The sequence below is a fragment of the Nannospalax galili genome, unplaced genomic scaffold (genome assembly GCF_000622305.1).
Source record: "Nannospalax galili isolate Female #2095 unplaced genomic scaffold, S.galili_v1.0 scaffold794, whole genome shotgun sequence".
Lineage (NCBI taxonomy): Eukaryota > Metazoa > Chordata > Mammalia > Rodentia > Spalacidae > Nannospalax > Nannospalax galili.
This window is the reverse complement of record NW_008334566.1, coordinates 1234738-1250855: the sequence shown is the minus strand read 5'-3', so window position 1 is coordinate 1250855 and position 16118 is coordinate 1234738. Positions and strand designations below refer to the sequence as shown.

The 16118-nt window shown below is 32.7% G+C and overlaps 1 protein-coding gene across 1 annotated transcript in view; it reads right to left on the bottom strand.

Annotated features, from left to right (window-relative positions):
• The window catches only part of Foxp2 (forkhead box P2), a 648199-nt gene that overhangs the window by 405848 nt on the left and 226233 nt on the right, over positions 1 to 16118 (bottom strand). The window contains exon 3 of the mRNA XM_029561780.1: positions 8041 to 8123. The gene's annotated coding sequence lies outside the window, so the exon portion shown is untranslated. The remainder of the gene's footprint in view (positions 1 to 8040; positions 8124 to 16118) is intronic.

Genomic DNA, 16118 nt, shown 5'->3' with positions numbered 1-16118 from the left:
AACAACATTTATAGCTTCAAGTGACAAAAATATCTAAATCATAAAAAAATTAAATGAAAAAGAAAGTCACTGTCTCACTTAGTCATATAGTTGGAAGGGCTCCAGGTAAAATAAACTAATTAAATACTAAATTTATTTATTTACATAAGTTTAGTTGTTATTTAATGTTTTCAATATTCAATAATATTTTCAATATTTCAATATTTTCAATAATTTCAATATTTCAAATATTTTCAATTTTTTATTTTAAAATATAAGGAAGCCAATTACTTCCAAAGGAATGGAATTATCATAATTGACTTTGGCTATACAGCCTCCATGCATTGGACTTTGGGATGGGGGCTGTGTCCAGGAAGTTGGTGACATGTTTAGTAATGAAGCATCTCTTAGTGATTTTTCCTTTATTGCTAATAAAGGAAAAGAGATATATTATGTAATTATCTACCCATGCATATTTAGCTGAATCTATAAAATATTAAGATTACAGAATGGTCGCCCTCTTAGCACAGTAGGCAGCGTGTCAGTCTCCTGATCTGAGAGATTACAGAATGAAGTAATAGTTTATCTTTGAAACAATTATGTAACTGATAAATCTAGAGTGAAAGTGAAAATAAGGTTTTATGATGCATGGTATTCTAATAAAAACCTAAAGTAATTATGAAGACATCACTTTCCATCGACTGAAATACTAAATATAAATAATTCTTACCAATTCTTTGAGTGTGCTTACTGAATTTTCACTAAAAGTTTTGTATTTTAGTTCATGTTTTTATAATTGAAGGTAATTTGTTTTTCAATATATTCTGTAACTCAGAAGTTAATTCATTCAGAGTATATTAGCTTCAAGCTGCTTCCACTTCTGGAAAACAGATTTCTGGGTCTTTCAGACAGACTGCCTGGTCTGTGCCGAGGATCCACCATGTACTAACTGTACAATTTCTTCACTTTCCTGAGACCCCTTCTTCATCCTTAAACTGAGGCTAATATGGCTGTGAGTATTCAAAAAATTTTAATAGTAGTCCATAACTTAGAATAGTACTTCACACTGCGTTAATTTATAGATATATTATTAATTATGATTAGTACTAATTGGAGCCCAAGATACTGAAAGAACATCACCAGTGCCAACAAACACACTATCCCAATGAACAGTGTAAAGAGACAGAGTATTTTAACAAATAGGATTGTGCACAGGGAGAGGGAGGAGTGAATGGAGGAGGGAGAAGTCAAGATGAGAGCAGAGACTGACTCACTAAATGTGGCTGCAATGCAACAAATTTTCTTATCAGCATACTCCTAAAAGTCTAGACAGTACCACTGAAAGAAAGAAGAAAGCCTTGTTAGAATTTTAGCATTGAACTTCCCCAATTACAAGAAAAAATTATTTAACACGTGATTTCTAAACATCAGGCAAATTCACACTTAAAATCATAGAATAAATAATGGTGAAAGTTTACAATATGATCCACTTCTGGATGGAGAATTTCATGTATTGATAAGTCAGAAATATGTACAAATTACAGCTATGAAGATACGTGGAATGACGTTTAAACACTAAAATATAAAGTTATGCAACAAGTAGTAGATAAATATTGTACTCTGTACCTCAGTAATGAGTCAAACTACAATGTGACACGCGCTTCTTTTCCCAAAAGTTCACACTTAAGAGAACAGAAAACGTATCTATTCTTTCTCAACCCAAACCGAATACTATTGAAGGAAGCCTGAGACAGAATGAATCCTACAGGAAAAAAAATAAAGTTATAATAAGAACTAAAGTAGCTCTTCAAGGAAACAGTAATTGAGAGGGGGAAAAGTGTCAAAGATTTTCTTAAGATATTCATTGAAGGGTGGGGTAGTGGTTCATAGAATGTGTGGGGGCACACACACAGGCAAATCTCAGGAACCAACTGCTTGCATGTGTTCCTCAAGGCATAGCGATCTGTGTCCGTTACCCCACTGCTGAAGTGACAATCAGAGACAGGTGAATTCCAGGAGCTCACTGGACAGCTAGTCCAGTCGAAAGAAGCAAAGAGCTTCAGGTTCAGTGAGAAACCCCATCAAAGGGAATAAGGCAGAGAATGATAGAGGAGGATGCCTGATGTCCATATCTAGCCTCCATGGGCACAAACACACACACACACACACACACACACACACACACACACACTCACACACATACGTTATACTCACAGTCAAAAAAGATGGCTCAGAGTTCACATGAGAATGTAATGTATGCTTTCGCATATAACCAATGACATATCTGTTTAAAAAACATTATGGTAACAAGTTAATAGTTGAGAACTAATGAATATTTAAATATTTAAAAACAAGGAAAAATGTATTTAGTGTACTAAAGTAGAGACTAAACATAAATGATTTTGTATAAAATGTTAAAGTGGTTTATCAAAAATGTATAACTATGCAATTAAAGAGGGGTTAAAAACTAATTTTGAGTTTGAAGAAACCATGACAGAAATTATAGGAGTATAATTAGTGTGAAAATTTCTTTATAAATTTGAATAAAAGCACTGTTTGCAATTATCAAATTCACAAATTTTCTAACAAAAATTCTTTATTGATTTTTATTCTGTAAGTATTTCCTTTAATTGAGCCCAGGCAATCAAATAAGATATCTTCATTGTTTTTGCATCTGAAACTTCCAAAGTATTCTTAGGCAAGAACTCTGATATTTGTACTTTATAAGTTCAATATGTCAATATATGTTGTGGTGTCATAATGCTCAGGTGACCATTTCATAGGATTTAAGATGTTGATGTTACCCTCTTTTCCTTTCCCAAGATTATATCAGATGATTATACATGCAAAAATATTTTGCAATTATTTTTGGAAGAAAACCTTAAGTCCCCCCCCCAAAGTGTAAAACAAAAGAAAAAGTCACAAGACATTTTCAAAAGAGGTTTCCCTAATGTGAATACATGATCTTTATTAATTAATTAAAGGCTCAAGCTTGGAATTATCTTTCAATAGAGGCTAAGAGTTACTGCTATATTGAACCTTAAGATTCTAAAGTGCACTTTGGCAAATCCACTGAATTGTGTTGTTTATTAAATTTTTTGAAACTACTGATCTGTGCACTTGTGTTAGAAAAACTTCCTCAGAATACTGTTGTCGTAAAGGTTTTTGTTCTTTTTGTTCCTTTAGAGATGACTCATTTAATACCAAAATATCATACAAATTTATAATTTTTTAACATTTAATTGTATTGACAAAAATGAGTTTTTAGGTACAATATTATTGGTAATATTTATCCTTACTTATATGGAACACAAAAGCATTGTTTCACTTCTTAACCTTCTTCATGGGCTTAAACCTGCCAAATTATTTAATTTGATTTCAGAGAATTCTCATATGGCAATCTATTTTATTTACTTTATCTTCAATAAAATGGTTGAGAGAGTATTAGCAACTCAGAGACACTCTGGGTTTCAATCAGTCTTCGGGCAAAGGCGTCACTCTGAATTGGACCTACTGTGCTGGGAGTTGCAGCTGGAGAGTTGGAAAAAAGGCACAGTGAAAATGTGTGGCAGACCTAATGAAGTGACAGTGCAGAGAGAGCCCAGGCCTGGCTCCTGGGTTCCACACATGAAGAGCTCCTTAATAAATCTGAAGGCTAACAGGAGGCATCAGACTCTAACTTATTTTAACATGAAATCTATAGTTATAACACATTGTTCTCCAGCAGACAATAATAAAAACTTGAATTGTCAATCCCTTAAATACCACATAAGGGATGAAAACAAAAGTAGTAAAACCATCTGCAAGGACTTATATCTTTAGCATGTTCACACAATTACTTCTGTAAAAGGAGTTTCAATGGACCTTCCCTTACAAATTTATATTTAAATATAATTTAAATATAGCGGCTGAATTAGATTTTTCACCACAAAACAATCAGTAAGTTTGAGCAACAACTCATTTTGGAAAATGGTGTCATTAAAGGCTAATTCCAAGAAATGTGGGGTAGAACTGTTAGATGCTGTGAAAATGTCTCCCAAAGCACAAACTTTGCAATAAATGATCCTGGTTCATACTTGATATGGGCTGTAAAAAGCACAGTGTTGTAATGGTGCTCTTCCCAGGAAATAAGACCATTAAAAAAGTACTTAATGTTCAGTTGAATTGAAAGCACTCCAGTTAAGATCCATATTTTGCTATTTTGTATAATGGTATCAAAAATTTTGCTAATGCATAGCGCACATCCACAAATTTAAAATTATAAATGTAAATTATTTTTATATTAAGCTGCTTTTTCTTTCTTTTAATGTGATGCAAAATTTTTGCCCACATACTATCTGGGAGTGAAATTTGGAAAGATGATTTCATGTGAAAATTTATATAAATAATGTTGGTGTTTTATTTACTGGTACAACTCACTTTTCTGGAGACCAAATGAGTAATTTTTCTATTGGACCTTTTCTGGAGACCAAATGAGTAATTTTTCTATTGGACTCAACACTTCGAAAGAGTACTCCAAATATCTTTATATACATCTATGGATATGTAACCATGTTTCTCATAGCTCCAAAACACAATGAAGAAGAGCAACAGAAAATTGGTAGAATAGATTCTGCACACCAATATCCTGTAAAGATTAGAGGAGTTAAACTATTGTACACAGATCTTCCATTGAAGAATGTATGATAAATCAGCACACAAATCTACCCAGTTCTAACTATATGACTAATATTGATACAATCAATGGGAAAGCTGTTAAAAAGTGTTCTTTCTATGTTACAATATCAGTATCCCAGATGAAGTCTAAACATTTCCACTTTTCTTCCATTTGGTTCACTGTCTTATAAATATAATACCTACACTTTCATTACATTTGTCTGGGAGATCATATATTTGGTATAGTATCTATCCTCGTATTCTCTGCAAAAACAAAACCTGTTCTTAAGTTTATGGAAATAATTTTATAAGTGATGATAAGTGATGCCCTCATTTCCTATATAATCAAGGCTGAAAAGAAGCATAGTACCACTTTTACTACAGTACACTTGTTCACATGACCAACCCTTCTAAATATGGGAGGGAAACACAATATTAGGGAAAATCAGGACTCAGAAAACGTAAGGATCATGCTGATGTCTCTATCACAGATACACTCTAGAACCCAGTCATTCATGTAATATTTCCCAGAATGTAAATGTAATGAATTCTGAAAAGTAGATTTTAAAGGCAAAGTCTCATCTAGCCCAGGTACATCTTGACTTACTCTGTAGCCCAGGCTACAAACTCAATGTGATCCTCTTATTGCAGACTCCTGAGTGCTGGGATTATATGCCTGAACTGTTCACAATGCCCGGCTTCCAAAAAGTAATGTTAGGGTTGTTCCAGCTACTTAGCCCATGTAACAGTGGGAATATATATATATATATTGAAAGGTTTTCTTAAGATACTACTACATGAAAGGCCACAGGTAAATACAGGCTGTAGGGTACAATATATCTCAGAACCACTATGAGTGGTTATAAGACCAATTGATCATTTAGCTGTGACATCAGATTAGATATTATATACAAACGTTATGCTTGCAAAGTCTTGGGCCAGCTGGAAAGCAGAGAAGAAATAAGATCACAGTAATAAAAGAGGGAAATATATGTATTTTAAGTAGATTAAAATAATGAAAAACAGTAGGATTATAATTGACCAAGATGAAAACAAGTCCAAGGCTTATCACTGAAGGTGTACACACAATGGTAATGGGCAGAAAAGGGGTAAATATTTGGGATGTTTCAGATTCTAGGCATCAAAATAGCAAGCTTGTCTGTGGTTTGGTTGTGTTAGCCAGACTGAAAGAAGTGAGTAATTTTAGGTAGAAAGAACTAATACTATAAACATAACAATCTGAGAACAAATTTGTATTATCAGTGACAATGCACCCTTTCACTAAATGTAAAAATGATAAATTTTAAGATAATAAATTATTCAAATTTAAAATTTAGAATGGCTGTGAGAACACGAGGTCATTTCCACCTGACTTCCAACCTGGCGTCTCTGTCAGTTTATCCTTACCACGAAGCTTGTAGTTCAAGGGTTGTTAATACCATAAATATCTAAGAATAAGCTTCTCAGAATGCACTTTCCCATTACAGTGACCCTTTGGCATTATGCATATGCATTATTTACACCAATGTGTGGTCAGTGTTCACTTAAAAATGTGGAAACAAACCCTGCCACTATAAGCATAGAACTAGCAAAACTAATTAGCAAGTTTCACAAGCAGTTTTGAGAACTAAATTCAAACGCCATTAAGATCCTTTCTGGGAAGAAGATTCATCATTAAAAAAATAATTTATTTCATGGTTCCTTAATGTTATTCATAAGGTAATTCCTACTTCATTTCTATTTATTTTTCAAGCAGAGTGAACATAAATTTATTAAGAAAAAGTGAGAGAGAATTCATCCAAGTGGTAAGGGTTAAAAGAGAGCAATATCCTTACTTTATTATAAATGATATCTCTCTGCTCTCATACAATAAAGATGAGCACCTAAATATCAAAAGATCTTCCAAAAATGAAGTGTATCATCATAACCACTAACTCTACTAAATACACTAATATCTGCCTTCACACAAAAAGTTTAGATATTAGAAAATGTGTCCTAAAAAATGCCAATATTGATTACTAGCTATGAATCTTAGCCAAATTGCTTACAAAAACAAAGGGATAAATGGAGTCAAAATTCACCAAATTGCTTTGAAAAATCTTAAATGCTGGCTAAATACAAAATCATTATGTTCTGTATCTGGAAAAATAATAAAGTTGATAAAATAACAGTAACAAAAACAACAAAACCAAAGGCAAGATAGAAAATAAATTTATTTGGAAATGTTTAATTGTAATGTAATATCTTCAAATTGGCAGCAATTCCTCAGAGATGTTATGGAACCTCTATTGTGAGAATGATTTAGAAATGAATAATACAATTAATGCAGAAAGCAGGTCCTGAGACTTGCCTGTGACCAGGGGGATCCCACTGAGAAAGGGTTTTGAAGAAGTCAAGGCACCGTGATTCTCTTCTCTTAGAGAAAGGAATTATAGGAGCAACTCGCAAGTATTGAAATAATCTCCCCTACTTAAAATTCCTTTTTTGTTTCTCCCATTCAAATACTAACCAGGCCTGACCCTGTTTAGCTTCTGAGATCAGTCAAAATTGGTCATATTCATGGTGGTATGGCCATAGACTTCTATTTATTTTTCAATTATACAGTGAAACAGGTTTGGATATATATGATCAGTTGCTTAAATAATATCATAGTTCAACAGTGAGACTGAAGACTAACTTTACATAGATGTTAAACTTTGAAAATCTTTACCTATTGGTGTTGAAAACATTAAGGAAGATTACCATGAAATCAAAAGATGTGTGATATTGATAAGAAAAGAAATGCTTCCAAACAGTTGAGCTGCTTAGTAAGGAATTTTAGTTAGATCTGAGCCAAAGAAGTTTATAGAACAATTCAAACTTTAAAGATAAAAATATGCCATTAATGTATGCTTCCTTGTTATTTTCTCAATGTGTTTAGAGCCTCTAAAACACTTAGCACAAATTGAATTAAGTAATATTAGGTCAGGCAATATGATAAAGATTAGCCAACATGTGTGCAACCCTGGGTTCAATCCCTAGTAACACACATAAAATAATAATACCTAAAACTTAAGCTTATTAGAGGCCAGTATAATAGTAACAAAATACTCCAAGTCATTTTTCTTGCATAATAAGTTCTTTTCAAAATTTCAAAAAAAATTCATATTTGAACTTCATTCATGTTAATGTTTTAGGAAGTGATATCAAATTTAATAGTAAATTAAAAGAACAAGGAGGGAAACAGGAGGTTCAGTAGAATAAACAGTGTTAAATATTCCTATTGCTAGAGCTTAGCATTCCTAGATGGTCTAGTGGAAACTAGTATTTGGGCAAATATATGCAACCAAAATATTAAAGAACAAAATAAACATTCAAAAAAAGCATGAGAAGCAAAAGAGAATTATTACCAAAAAATTCATTTACCTGTTTCTTCTACACCACCTTTCAAGTTAACCTTGAAATGAAGTCCTAAGTAGATTCAGCCCCAGCATCACATTAGAGGAGACCTGTGCATAAAGATAAATCACTGTCAGTGCTTTGAAAATTAACCTTGAATTTGTGTCACAATTAGTACAATGATTCCACAGAATATAAAATATATTCACCTTTAAAAACACAGAAACTTGTTAATGAACTCACTGTTTATGAATCTCTAAATTTGTATGAAATGCCTTAGACATATTTTAATTTTTAGAACTTTAAATTCCATTGTTGGGGGCCAACAAGGACCACTAGGAGTGCATAAGATATGTTTCCAAGAGAAGGAGATTTCCTCTTCTTACATGGATTTGGGAAGCTTAAACTTTTGGATGATTAAATTTTATAATTTATAAAACAAAAGTATTTGTGTCATAGCGCTTCCAACAGAAAACATGACTGATTTCAATTGCCTCTTCAACCCATACTTAATAAGCTTTTTAGGCCTTTCCACAATTAACAAATTGGTAGTAATCATTTTCTCCTTTTAACACAATACAAGGGCTATTACTTAAATGCTTATTTGAATTTCTATTTTTTAGCTCAGTCTTCTACTCAGCTGTCTGTTTTTCAAGTCTCTTCCTCTTTAATCTGAAATATTTAGCCTGTAACTTTTCTCTGGCTAAAATATGTTGTATATAATAAAGGTCCAAGAAAATTATAGAATCTAGTACTACATAGAGAGAAAACAGGTGGTAATCTACCCATCTACTCTGATTGACTGATGATTACAACATGGAACGCTAAAAATACTAAATCTGAGAAGGGAAGTGGAAACTACTGTGTTTGATGAGCAATGTCTGACACAAGTTTTGAGGGACGTTCTATGTCACCTTTTATGAGAATTTAGACATGTTACTAATTCTTAAACATTATGTCCAAATGTTTTTATGCTAAAGAAATATTTTTTTGAGGGGAGAGGAGGTTTGAGATATGTCTCCTTGTAGCTCCAGCTAGCCTGGAACTGACTATATAAACTAGGATGGCCTTCATCTTACAGGGACCTGCCAGCCTCTGCCATCCAAGTGCTGGGTTTAAAGGTGTGAAACACTACACTTGAAAGTTTTCTTCAGGTGAAACCTTAATGCCCTGAAGGTCTAATGCCCTGAAGTATCCAGTTTGAATTAGAATGCCAAATAGTTACTGCCATAATTTACTCTTTCTCTCAGTGCCTTTGAGGTGATAATAATTCAAAACCATCATTTTAGTTAATCGCAATTAAGGTAAGCCAAAGGCATAAATATTAAGGTAATTCCAACTCCTGTCTTTTCTATGCTACAATTTGTCATTCTTTCTATTATCCACATTGCTCTCAATATTAAGACTTTATACAAGGATGGACCCTACAATTCATATTCCTTATGCTAATCTTTCTTCTGTAATTATTGTGTGCTTTCTGTATGACTCCAAAGGATGTTGATTTCTCACTAAAATGTAGATGCCCAAATCATTCCCTAACATATTGGATTGTTTTTCTGTTCCTGTATTCAGAGTTTACAATTTTTCACAAACCAATCTACTAGTTTACTTCTAGTTAACACATCATGTTAGTACCTGCTGTCAGTTGAAACAAATAATGGTAGACTTCTGAGAATGTGCTGTTACTTATTGCCAGAAGGCAGATAGTCCATAAATTGTTTTAAAATTGTTCCAAAGGCTCCAGATGGTGGGGGAGGTGGGCCTGTGGGAGGGTGCCAGTAGGGACAGGGGTATGAAAAATGATTGAGAGTTTTTGAGCTGTTCTGTATGAAATACATAAAAAAATTAATAAAAATTTTTTAAATTGTTCCAAAGCTGCTAAAAATACATGAAGAACTTAAAAGGAATTGTATGGTAGGCTGTCTTGTCTGGTTTTGCTTGGTTGGTTTTGTTTGCATTAAGCATTTACATGAGTGGAATATGATTATATTGCCATTTGTAAAATATAGCAAACAGCAAGAAAGGAAATAGCCAAAACATTTGTTTGCAAAAGTTAAATGCTAAGAAATGTCAACAAATAGATAAGATTCTCTACAATTAGAATCTTGACTCTGATTACAATACCGTGAACTACATAGAACAGGGGTGTTTGTCTGATTAAATTACTTGTGTTCTATGAATCTAAACTATGAATCCAAGAAACATAGTAGGAAATCAAGAACTATGTATTGACGAGATACATGATTCTGTAGACAGATAAATATGCAGCTGAATGGGTATGAGAATTTAAAAATTAAATTTTAAACAGACCTGATAGCAGATTTAAAGCATGGAAGAGATAAAAAGGGGATGCATTGTATTTTTGCCTTTATTTAACATAACATAGTGTTACATGGGAATTTCAAAGAAATTCACTAAGGGATACACATTTTGGAGTTTATTAAACTATAGAATATTCTTTTAAAATATTGCATTGTATCTCTAAACCATGCTCAGTGAGTTAAGCCCTGCTATTTTGATGAGTCTTTTTATAACTTTTATTACTATGATTTTGTGCTTTAATGAAGTATAATTTTTAGTTTTGTGGTGAATATTGGATCATATTGTAGAGATGCTGCCATATAATATAAAATTATGAAGCATACATAAACATATAAGCATACACACTAATTATGATAATCTATATGAGATTTATTCTGCATTTATTCTCCAAATTACTCTTCTGTCATGTAAGTAGAACACTGGGGTGAAAGGAAAGTATTCAGATATGTTAAGGGAAGTTTCTTTAGTTGTAATAAAGACAAATTTACTATCATTTACCTGCATTTATTAAATCATGTAAGTATTATGTCTGAAGAACAGAGTGCATGCAAGTTTTATTCTCGTTTCATTGACCCATCCTCTGGTGAATAGCACGAGAATGTAAGAAAATACAGCAAATGATGCTTCAAGATACCACATCCTTGGCAAACCATTAATGAGAAGCATTCCTGGACATGGAGGTGTAATGAAAGTTATACCCTGAAAAAGAAGTTTCAGTGACTGTTGGTAGACATTATAGAGAGAGTTCAAAACATTTTTGCATAGAAAAGACTATTTAGATTACTGTCATCTCTTAAATTTGGCAAATTTTTGTAGCAGTACTATCAAAATAATTATATATAAATTTTATTTAGACAAATAAGATCTTGTAATACAATGCACCAATCAAACTTTACTCAAGAAACAGGCCAATAATGTTGGTAAGATAGAAGGTGAATAAGTAATCTGTATAAAAGTGTACACTGGTAGGACAATTATTTGCCAAATTCTACTCTGTTGGATAAAACTCGGAGCCAAAATAAAGGCTGCCTAGCAGAATTGCATAAAAATGTACTACCATATGCACACAAAATATCTAAAATATTTTAAATTCTAATTTCAAATAGCACAAAAGCTTTTTTATTCTTTAGTAGTTGCTCTTCTGAACACTTGCTATGTATAAAATTTGCTATCTGCTGGACATACAGAGATAAAAGACCCTCTCATTGTTAAGGATGGGATGTGTGTCACAAGTATGCTTTTGAGTGAATGCTATTCCTCTAAGATGAGGATAGATGGTGAAAACGTGGTGCGAAGCATGCAAAAGCAAGCTCATGATGATACCAACTGTAATATCAATTTGTAAAATGAAAATAACAGTTATTAGACAAGTGTACAAAGGAACATACCTGCCTGAATCACAACTGAAGCCCCTCTGAGTTTATTGAAACAACAAAAAGAGTAACTTATTGACTAGTAACTGAAGACTTGAGTATATTGATCTTTTACTGTATTTTATAAAACATTTTCTGAACTTAATAATTATAGTGTCATTAAAAGTTATAAAAAGACTCATCAAAATAGCAGGGCTTAACTCACTGAGCATGGTTAAAGATACAATGCAACTAGATAAAATGATTATGTAGCCTCTAGCTTGATTTGGGAGCTGCTTTTTCATCTCTGTTTATACCCAAAATGTAACACAAAGGAACAGTATCCAAATCTAAGAAAAAGTCTTTTTTTGTTTTAAGAAAAAATTCTTTTAGCCTTCATTAAGAAAACTTGGGATAATGGGAGTTATGGAAATTTCCACTAGGTATCCATACTGATAAATACTTCAACAGGCTGACAAGCCTAGATGACTTGATATTTTCAAGTTCACTCTACCATTTGCCAAACAATTCTACATCCCCATCAGCTTCACTGAGAAGTTTATGGTCCTAGACTGATACCAGTTTCCTCAGATTCTAGCCAAATAAAATATATTTACTAATAAGGGTTATCAGTTACAGTGCTGATGCTTGTGTTAAGATTTTCAAAAGTAACACCAGGTTATGATCACACAGAGTGTTGTATTTGCCTCATTAATGGTGTAAGTATATGAGTTATTTAAATTTATGAAACTCTGACTTCTACTCATTCCTTGCTATTTATTCTCTGCTTTCCTCTTCCTTAATTGACAATTCAACTGAGGTTCCACTAACTTGAGGTGCTTTCTTTTTCTAATTTCAAATATCCCAATAAACCAAATGTTATTGTTCTGATTAAAAGGTCCTACACAGACTCATGTATTGAAGGCTCAGTCACCAGATGGTGGTACAATTGAAAGGAGACAGGACCATGAAAATAATGACTTTATCAATGGATTATGCCATTGATTAATTCATGGCTACATGGACTATTGAAAGATAGGGCAGAGCTGGAGGAAGTAGATCACTAGGCATATGCTTTTGAATGCTATACTTTGTCTTTGAACCTATCCTCTCTGTTCTCATCCAAAACCTGAAGTGAACATATACTCCTATCTCACTCCATTGTCATGATGTTTTGCCTCATCATTGGCCTAAAAAGAGTAGAGAGACAGGGACTAAAACCTGTGAAGCAAGTTTCCTTCTTTCAGTTGCTTTTCTCAGGTATTTCATACAAGTCATAGAAACTAACATACTTAGTTAAAATACAAACTTCGTTTTTTTCATAAACTAAACTCTCCCATCTTAAGTGTATCGATGTGCCTCTATACATGTGGATATATACGTGAATCCTTATATATAAGCTAAATGAACATAGTAATAGGGATTGTAGGAAGGATTTCACATTGCATAGTAATTATAAGGAACTTGCACTAACTGTAAAGTGGTATAGCGTTATATGAAAGTGAACTTAGGTTTTTTTTTAGTGTATATTGCCAACTCTAGGACATCACAAAGAGTATACAAAGAGTATAAAAAAAGAGTAGAACTGATACACTAAACTAATTCCAAGATAGGGATGTCTGGGTACACTATCTTAACTCAATATGCCTTAACATAAATGACAGAATGCATAAAATATGGGAAGGTAAGGATAGGGGAGAGAGTATAAAGATGACTAAGATTTTTTGTATGAAACACAAAAAAATTCAATAAAAATTAAAGAAAATGTCAAAGTGAACAAAACAATATATCCTATGCAAGAACTTTAAAAAAAGAGATATAGGTTAAAAGTAAATGAATGTGGAAAAATACCAGCCTAACACTTATGACACAAATCAAGTATAGCTATATTAATCTGATACAGATCAGATTCCATGCAAGGAAAATTCATGGATAAAGTGATGCCTTTCACAACAAAGGTGGGACCAAGCCTCCAGAAGATACAAACAATAGAACATTAAATTAAGTGAGAGAGAAACTTATGATATATGTAGGAAAAGATGAAAAAAATTCTAATATTTTAAGATTTCAACAATCCTCTATGAGAATGTACTGACTGATTAGTAGGTAGAGAAGCAATAGGTACAAAGGTAATTAAAACATCATCAATCAACTAGATGTAGCTCACATCTATAGATTATCTCATCCACTGACAGCAAAATAAACATTCCTCTCAAGCTCACAACAAACATCTATCAAGATAGATCACATTATGAATTGTAATGAACAGCATAACAAAGCATAGTAAAAGTATAGAAATCCACTTTCAGACCACATAAGTAATAAATTAGAAGTCAATAAAAGAACAATAACTTGAAAATCTCCAATTAAGTAGAGGTTTAAAAGTATACTTTTGAATGTCATATGTTTCAAGAAACAAATACTAAGACAAATTTAATAATATTTTGCAATGTATAAAATTTAAAATATAACATTAAATTTGTGAGAAGAAGAAAAACAATCTAGGAGAGGAATTTATAGTACCAATTGTATATATTAAAAAGAAAATATATATCTGAAATCAATTATGCTTTTTTTGTGAGGGTAGACGCAAAGAACTAAAAAATTCAAAATGTAGAAGAGAAAGAAAATAATAATCAAAGATGAAAACAATAAAATTAAGAACAGAAAATTTAGAAAATAATCAAACTGAAAAACCTTTTAAAAAGAAACAGAAAAAATGACCAGTTTCTATCTAAGTAAAACAAGAAAAACAGAAGGGAGTGTAAATTATTAATACAAGGGGAAAACAAGGGAAAGATTGAGTAAATGTGACATGAAAGCATAAAGGGAGATCTTGGTAGTAAGGACAGGGACCAGAAAGAGTGTGGAAGGACAAGAGAGAGCAGTAGAGGAGGGAGGCTGAATAAGAACAATGATGTATGAAAATGAAAGCAACTACTTTGTACTAACTTCATGCACAGATCCCACCGAAGCTCAAACCAGACAAAATCCCATCTTATACATGGAGATGTGGCTCAGGAACCACAACCCATCCCAAGGAACTTTAAGCAATTGATGACTTCAAGGAGTGGGAGAGGCAGGATCTTACAGGAATAGGACTCTAGGTGGACCCAGTAGATGGACCTAAATGGAAGAACATTTGGGAACACAAATCAGACTCTATAGGCCATATGTACATATTAAATTGGGTAGGTGGCAGTGAGGGGAGGTGTGGAGAGGGGAGGGCATCTAAATATTATCAAAGTATATTCTATGAAAATCACAAAACTTCAATATGAAAATAAAATTTTGAAGATAACAAAAAAATTTTAAAGGGCTAGTTCATGTACTCCATAGGAGTCATGAAGATAGTAAAGGTATATCGTGAAAGCTCTCTGCTTCTAAATTTGATAATTGAAAAAAATGTACCAAAACTTGAGAGACATAAGCTGATAAAAGGTATGCAAGAAGAAACAATTTGAACAGATGCATGGTTATTAAACAAATTGAGCTAATAATTAATATCCATATAAAAAGAATGCACCACCACCAGGTTAGTTACTAGTGAGTCTATCAAATACATAAGAAAAATTATGCTAATTGTCTAGAATTGCTGTCGGTAAACATAATTATTAGGAATAAAAGTGTTAGCAATAAAATCTAAATATGAGGGTTTTATCTCGGGTAAACAAGATTGGCTAAGACTTCAAATGCCAAGATAATCCATGACATCAATAAACTGAGAGAAAATCATATATACAAAATAATAGATGAAATCAAACAAAGATTTTGATAAAATCTAACTCCCATTGAAGATAAAAACTCAGTGAAGTATGAATAGAAGGAGCTTCATCAACTTGGTAAAGAGCACAGAAGGGCAGAGCACCTAGAGTTATCATACTTAAAGGCAAGGAAGCCAAGTTTTCTAACCAAGATCCAGTACAAGGCAAAGTACCCTTTTAGCAATGCATTTTAAGTTCTAAGTTATGCAAAATGGCTAAAAAATTAAATAAAATTTTTATAATTTGGGAAGCAAGAAACAACTGTGTTTGCTCACCAATGACATAATTATCAATGTTAAAAATGTGAAAGAAACAACAAAATCACTAATAAGCAATTACATCAATCAGTAAAAAGGTTAATATACAAACTTTATTTTCTTATTTACTAGCAGCAAAAATGTATTTAAAATTAAACTGCCACAACATTCATGCTAGCTCCCTCCAAAACAAGTAACCTAGAGATAAGTCTAAGAAACCACTATAAAAACCTTACTAATGTTAGGGAAAGAGGAATTTACTGCTTGTTTGAATATACTGTTTGTTTGAATTTACTGCTTGTAACCAATTAACTCAGCTGGAGACACAGGCATCCGGAGATAGGGGCAAAGTGCCATAGCCCCCGGAGCCTGACCTGTTCTGTGTCATGTCATGTAGACATGTCTGCTTA